Source organism: Alnus glutinosa, chromosome 10 (genome assembly GCF_958979055.1).
Source record: "Alnus glutinosa chromosome 10, dhAlnGlut1.1, whole genome shotgun sequence".
NCBI classification, from domain to species: Eukaryota; Viridiplantae; Streptophyta; class Magnoliopsida; order Fagales; family Betulaceae; genus Alnus; species Alnus glutinosa.
The window spans coordinates 19,999,131-20,006,673 of NC_084895.1; the positions used below are offsets into that span (position 1 = coordinate 19,999,131).

The 7,543-nt window shown below is 32.0% G+C and overlaps 1 long non-coding RNA gene across 1 annotated transcript; it reads left to right on the forward strand.

The window, feature by feature from the left end:
- Positions 1-5,491: 5,491 nt before the first annotated feature.
- On the forward strand, positions 5,492-7,246 carry LOC133879505 (uncharacterized). Its single transcript, XR_009902105.1, has 4 exons — positions 5,492-5,833; positions 6,493-6,588; positions 6,732-6,756; positions 7,174-7,246. It is a non-coding gene; the product is annotated as an uncharacterized LOC133879505 (long non-coding RNA).
- Positions 7,247-7,543: the final 297 nt, after the last annotated feature.

Sequence of the window (7,543 nt, forward strand, 5' to 3'; positions counted from 1 at the left end):
AATTTAATAACGCCATTCCCAAAATTTACAAACTTTTTCTAAAAAATCACAAGCGCAGAACACGTTATGCTTTTAATATAGTTATTTTCACAAAATCAAAAACATTTCAAAGCTAGAATTTAATATCGTCATTCTCACAATTCACAATCTCTCTCTCTCTCTCTCTCTCTCTCTCTCTCTCTCTCTAAAAAAAATAACAAGTACAAAACATATTATGCTTTCAATATCGTCATTCTTACAAAATCAAAAACATTTCAAAGCTAGAATTTAATAACATACGTTAATCTCACAATTCACAAACTCTTTTTCTCTCTAAAAAATAATAAGCACAAAACACGTTTTGCTTTTAATATCGTCATTCTTACAGTTTACAAACTCTCTCTCTAAAAAATAAGAAGCATAGAACACGTTATGCTTCGAATATCGTCATTCTCACAAAATAAAAAACATTTCCAAGCTGGAATTTAATAGGGTCATTCTCAAAATTCACAAACTCTCTCTTTCTCTCTCAAAAATACCAAGCATAGAACACATTATGCTTTCAACATTGTCATTCTCACTATTCACAAACTCTATATCTCTCTAAAAAATAACAATCACAAAATATGTTATGCTTCCAATATTGTCATTCTCACAATTCACAATCTCTTTCTAAAATATAATTAGTGCAGAACACGTTATGTTTTCAAAATCGTCATTCTCGATCACAAAATAATACATTTCAAAGCTAGAATTTAATATCGTTATTTTCACATTTCACAATCTCTCTCTCTCTCTCAAAAATAATAATGCTTTCAATATCGTCATTCTCACAAAATCAAAAACATTTCAAAGTTATAATTTAATATCGTCATTCTGACAATTCACAAACTCTTTGTCTCTCTCAAAAATAACAACCACATAACACGTTATACTTTCAATATCGTCATTCTTACAAAATCAAAAACATTTCAAAACTACAATTTAATATAGGACTTGTTTGGTAAGTAGTTGTGTTGTGGAATATTTGTGTGTTATATAGTAAAAAGTGATTGATGTGATATAAAATTTGAGAATATTTTATAGAAAAGTGAAAAATTTTTGTTTTGTAGTGAATTTTTTTATTTGAATAATAATAAAATATGATTGATGTGATATAAAAAGTGTAAAAAAGTTGGAATGTTTTTGAATTGATGTTTTTGAGAGAAGTGAAAAGAAAAAGAGGAAGAATTGGAAGTAGTTTGTCAAACATGCCCATAGTTATTCTCACAATTCACAAACTCTTTCTCTCTCTAAAAAATAACAACCATAGAATACGTTATGCTTTCAATATCGTCATTCTCACTAAATCTAAAATATTTTCAAGCTAGAATTTAATATGGTCATTCTCACAATTCACAAACTCTCTCTCTCTAAAAAATAACAAGCACAGAACATGTTATGCTTTCAATATTGTCATTCTCACAGTTCACAAACTCTACATCTCTCTCAAAAATAACAAGCACAGAATACGTTATGTTTCCAATATCACAATTCTCAAAAAATCAAAAGCATTTCAAAGCTATAATTTAATATCGTCATTCTTACAATTGACAAACTCTTTCAAAAAAATAACAATCACAAAACACTTTATGCTTCCAGTATTATCATTCTCACAAAATAAAAATAATTTTAAATCCAGAATTTAATATCAGCATTCTCACAATTCACAATCACTTTTTAAAAAATAACAAACTTATAACACATTATGCTTTCAATATCATCATTTTCACAAAATCAAAAACATTTCAAAGTTAGAATTTAATATTGTTACTCTTTATCTGTCTTTCAAAAATAACAAGCACATCACATAATATGCTTTCAATGTCATCATTCTCGCAATTTGCAATCTCTCTCTCTCTCTCTCTCTCTCTCTCTCTCTCATTGACAAGCATAGAACACATTATGCTTTTAATATCGTCATTCTCACAATTGACAAACTCTCTCTACAAAATAACAAGCACAGTACACGTTATGCTTAATTCCAATATCGCGCTTTATTCTTACAAAATTAAAAACATTTTAAAGCTAGAATTTAATACGCTATTCTCACAATTCGCAAACTCTTTCTTAAAAATAACAAGTACAGAACACGTTATGCGTTCAATATTGTCATTCTCACAAAATTTCCAATATAGAATTTAATATTGTCATTCTCACAAGTCACAAACGCTCTCTCTCTGTCTCAAAAATAACAAGCACATAACTTGTTATTCTTTAAATATCGTCATTTTCACATAATCATAAAAGATTTCAAAGCTAGAATTTAATATCCAAACAGTAAAAATCAGAGTTGATGAAAGATTTATAAATATACATTACATATATAGTAAATTAGGAAATAATCTTATGTTCTGATCATCACTCTCAATCTATTTCTGTTTCTTCGGGGTGAAAAAACACAAAAACATATAGTATCATCTTTTTCAATAAGAAAATCAGGTCTACCATATTGCCTTCTCGAAATTTGACATGAACGAAGTTTATGGAGATTTAAATTTTTAATTGTTCTAGTATCATATAGACCATTAAAGTTTATGGAGGCTTTTTCTTTTTGTTTAGTTGGTCGATCTTTAAATTTAGGCTAAAATATTGTATGAAAACCACTACATTTTTTACGTCAATCTCATAAGCTAGCCTCCATAATCTCATTCCTTGAAATATTTAGTATTGGATCGATTAATCATAACCCTTCCCTGGCCTTAATACAATCATCAACGACACAAGTACCTACGTTTTTTTTTTTGAATTCAACACATGCATGTACGTAGCCTAGGTAGGTATATATGTAAGACTCACTTTCTATTAATTTGGGCATGAAAAATATTTTTCAAAAGCATTTCATCAGATTGGTTTTAAAATTTTTTATTTCTTAATTTGAAGCTTCTTCATCCTAATTTCAAAAACGAACTACTAATTTTATCTCTCATTTTCCCCGCAATGAATAATATATATATATATATAAACTAGTAATTTTACCTTGGCTATTTGGTAAAACAAATTCATAGACGATTTCATTCCTCTATTGAGGATGCATGACGTTGTTTGGAGGAAATAAGAAGTACATATATAGTACATCGTGCTTTTGCAGAACGAGAAAGAAAGAAAAGTAAAAGAGACGAATAAAAAAGTATGCCGTAGTAATTTTACCTTGGCTATTTGGTAAAACAAATTCATAGACGATTTCATTCCTCTATTGAGGATGCATGACTTGGTTTGGAGGTAATAAGAAGTACATAATACATCGTGCTTTTGCAGAACGAGAAAGAAAGAAAAGTAAAAGAGACGAATGAAAAAGTATGCCGTATAAAGCTTTGTTTAGCTATGTTTCTTAATTTTAGCATTAAGATCTTGTTCCAAAATCTAGTATCTTGTAGCTTAGGAAAGACTACTGTTGGAAATCATACTTTTATTTAACGGTTATTGAGACTGACACGTATAAGTATATATATTGAGATACTCATAGAATAAAAATATAATTTATAACATTAAGTAGAAGCAGAACAATCTTAGCTTAGGGTACACAGATTATTCTAATCTTTGCAGCAGCTTGTTGGTTCAGAAAGCAACCACCAATAGCCTATGCTCAAAGGAAAGAAAAAAAAAATAAAAACAATTAGTAGCCAAGAACTATTTTTTGAGTATACATGTGTATGTGTAAAAATGTTTAACTCCCGTGTTGGAAAGATGTCATAAGTGTAAGAGATTAATATAGTATAGTTGGTCACAAACCTATATGCTTAATTAAGCTTTTGGGTTGAGCGGTGTATATCTCAACATCCAATATTATAGGCTCATTAAAAGGCTTCCCAATATATCAGATTCTTAACAAGTAGTGTCAGAGTCAGAGGCGATGATGGTATGCGGTATGATGGAGTGGTACAGGCACGAACAAAGGTCCATAGAGTAGGTACAAAGGTGCGAGCATGGCTGAAGGTCCTTCGAGTAAGGTTCATGGCATGGGCTTGTTTTTCCTAAAAAAAAGCTGCAAGCTTTGAGCATGGACGAGAGTCCTTGAAGTAAGGGGACAGAGGTTCATGCACAGGCACAAACTAGAGTCCCTAGATTAAGGGCAAAGATGCTTGGCGTAGCGCCGTAGATAAACCCACATAGCCCACAACTACCAAGTGGCATATGATTGATAAAAAAAATTTAAAAATTTAAAATTTAAAATGAAAAAAAAAAAACTAAAAAAAAAAAAATAAGCTTCCATTTGAGGAGAGTATAGAAATTTGGTGATGGACTCAAATGTGAGAAGGAGATTGTTAAGTATACACATATGAAAAAAAAAATGAAAAAAAAAAAAAAAACTGCCACATAAACAAAGTTAGACGGAAGTTGTGTCTACGATTGTACAACTATCATTTCTGGGGGAGGAAATGATATCGTTTGCTGCAATTATATTTTGCTATTAGATTATCTTATCACCTCTAAAGAAGACATGTGTTTGCTCGTTAAAAAAAGGTGATTGTCAACAGGTGCGGTAGCAGCAAAAGCAAAGACTACTCTAATCAACAAACTTGGCCATCAGATTGTTGAACGTGAATCCTGTTACCATGAACTCTATCAATGGCTTAATGCGCATTGTGATAACTCTTGGAACCTTCTTGTGGCATCCCTCATAAGTGTTTATTTCAAAGATATTTGGAGAGGAACTGCAACTGATGTTGGAATAATGGTCCCGGGTTTCACTCTTGTGAACTTCCTTAATTGGGCCTTTGAATTACCACCCCTTTTTGATATGTGCTTCTGAACTATTAAGTGTGACACTTATGTACGTCAAATTACCATTGTTTTAACATTCCTAGAATCTGTATTAGAGCAATTAGGTTTCTATGCACTATTAGTAATTAGTACTATATCCTATGACATATCCTAATTAATATTATTCTTTTTGTTGTTTCTATTCGAGTATTAATTAAATGATTAAATTTATATTTTTTTAATCAATTAAAATTTTGTAAATAAGTGGTAATTTAATATGCATGCTATCATAACAAAGGTCACTATATTGAATCTTATCCCATAACTCACCTCCCATCACTGGCGGAATTGAAAAACTTGATGTGGGAAGGAAAAATTATGAAAAATGCTTCTTCTTTTCTTTTTCTTTTTTTTTCCTTAAAAAGAAAAAGAAAAAAAGAAAAGGAAATTGAGTTTTATAAGGAATTTTGGAAAAGTTTTAAATTGACTAATTCTTTTAAGATGATAACGCAAATATGATTAACACTTTTCTCTGAGTTGCTACTTTCACAAACTCCAAAGTTTTCATAAAAAAATCTGGTATATAAGAGCAAAATAAGAATTCAAACCTCAAGCCAGGATCTAAGTATAAACCCGGCCAGTTGCAATCTTAAACAGAATGCTGCTTCTTATCACAGAAAAGAGTGAAAAATAAATATTAAGCTAGGTTCCTAATTTAGCAGTTGAAGAGCCAAAACAACCACACAATTACGCTGCCAAGTTTCAGCAACTGCTTCTTTGTTCCGCTTTTTCTTCCTCTCTTTTTTTCTTGCTTTACAATAAACTCAACACAGCCACGGGGATTTGAACCGCAATCCTTCCTTCTCCGCTGACTTCCTTCTTTTCGTTCTTTTCTTTTCTTCCACTGAGAGAGGGAGATTGGAGAGGGAGGCCGAGAGAGCTGGAAAGAGAACTGGAGAGAACCTGAGAGAGACACGAGGTGGACTAGCCACTGTTGGGGGTGGACAACGGCGCCGGAGGCCAGTGGGTCATGGCCCGACGCCGGTAAAGCCAAGGGACGTCTTTTTCCGGCGTTTTCTCGGCACCCAAACATGGAGAAATTCATTTTTCGGTAAGTAGGGTTTTGATTTCCATTTTTTTTAGTTTGTTTTGGAAAGATTTTGTAGAGAAATCATATGGGTATCGTGATTTTGGGTCTTATTTTGTGTGGATTTCGGTAACACCGAATGGGTACTGTTGGATCCTTTTGGGTTTGTAGATGTTGAAGTTTTTGGGTTGATTGTATAAGATTTTTCTGTAAGACTGAATGGGTATCGAAATTTTTCTTTGGGTTTTTCCTGCACTTTCTTGCTGATTTTCTGGGCATTTCTCTGGTTGTTTTTGTTGACGTACTGCGCATTTTGGTCATGTTGATGATTCCTTACCATATGTGATTAGGTTTGGTTAGATCTGTTGTTGATTAATTAAAAACAGTGCAATTACGGGGCTTATTGTAGGATATTATTGGATGCGTGAGTAATTGGGGAGGATCTTCACTTTCTGTTTGGTTGCTGAGAAAACTGAAACAAGAGGACAGGATTAGGAAATTGATTTGTTGATTTTCCGTAGCAGGCTCTATATTTGGAAATAATAATGTTTTGGGTTTGCAAAATTATTATCAAACTCTAATTTTAGTACGATTAACTTAAGCATGATTTGTTATTTCTATATATGAAAAAGAAAAAAAGAACCAAGTACATCCTTGATGTTGTGAGCCATGCTTTATTGCAGGGATATCATTTTTTGCAAGTGTATCGAGTAGCACATGCATTGTGGAGCCAAGGACGCAAAGTATTGGCCTTGGCACTACAAAGCCGAATAAGTGAGGTAGTTTTGTACTTTCTTGTATAATCCTTGATGAGTTATTTATCAACGAAAAAGTGAAAAGCATGATCCCTGAAGAGCATATCTACCTCCTCCCCTCTTTGTTTTCTATCATCTCTTAATTGTCGACAGTTTTTTCTCCTCAGGTTTTTGGAGTTGACATACATCCAGGTATGCTCATTTGTAGTTGTTACATTTTCTAAATTCTAAGCTATTCTAATTCTCTAAACCTTCTGATATTGAGGCTGGCAAGAGCAAGACTGGCATTATTTAAATGTAAAGGGATGTTAAGATTTTGGACACGTTGCTGAATGTAGCTTAGATATATTTTTTGAAACATATTTTTGTTATTGTTTTCACCAAAAATTGTAGCTTAGATGAAAAGGATTTAGAAAGTGAAAGATATGGTGGTATTGGCTACTTGGAGGTTTATGTACAAAACTTGATTCTTCTGCAGAAAGATGGTTGTTACCTAGAGAATTTACATCTATTTGAGATAATGAAGGTCATTTCTCTATTATGTAAGGCTAATTTTCTCCTCTTTTTTTATTTTTTATTTTTTTATTTTTTTTTTATGATTCTGTACAGCTGCAAAAATTGGAGAGGGAATATCATTGGATCATGGGACAGGTGTGGTTATTAGTGAAACTGCAGTTGTAGGAAACAGAGTTTCATTGATGCATGCAAGTCAATTTCATTCTCTTTTTTGTTCCCATTATTTGATGGAAGGGTTGTTTGGTTATCATTGTTTCAAGCTGCCAAATACTTTGAAAACAGATTACTAGATGTTCTTTTTATACTTCTTTTATTTGTTTGTTTGTTTAATTTCTAAACAATTATTTCATCAGAACTTCTGGGTGAGAAACAATTGAGGATGATAAATGACTATTGGATCTATTTTTGAACCACATCAAGCTTGAGTTGGTAATATGTCAAATATCCTGATTTTATGACCATG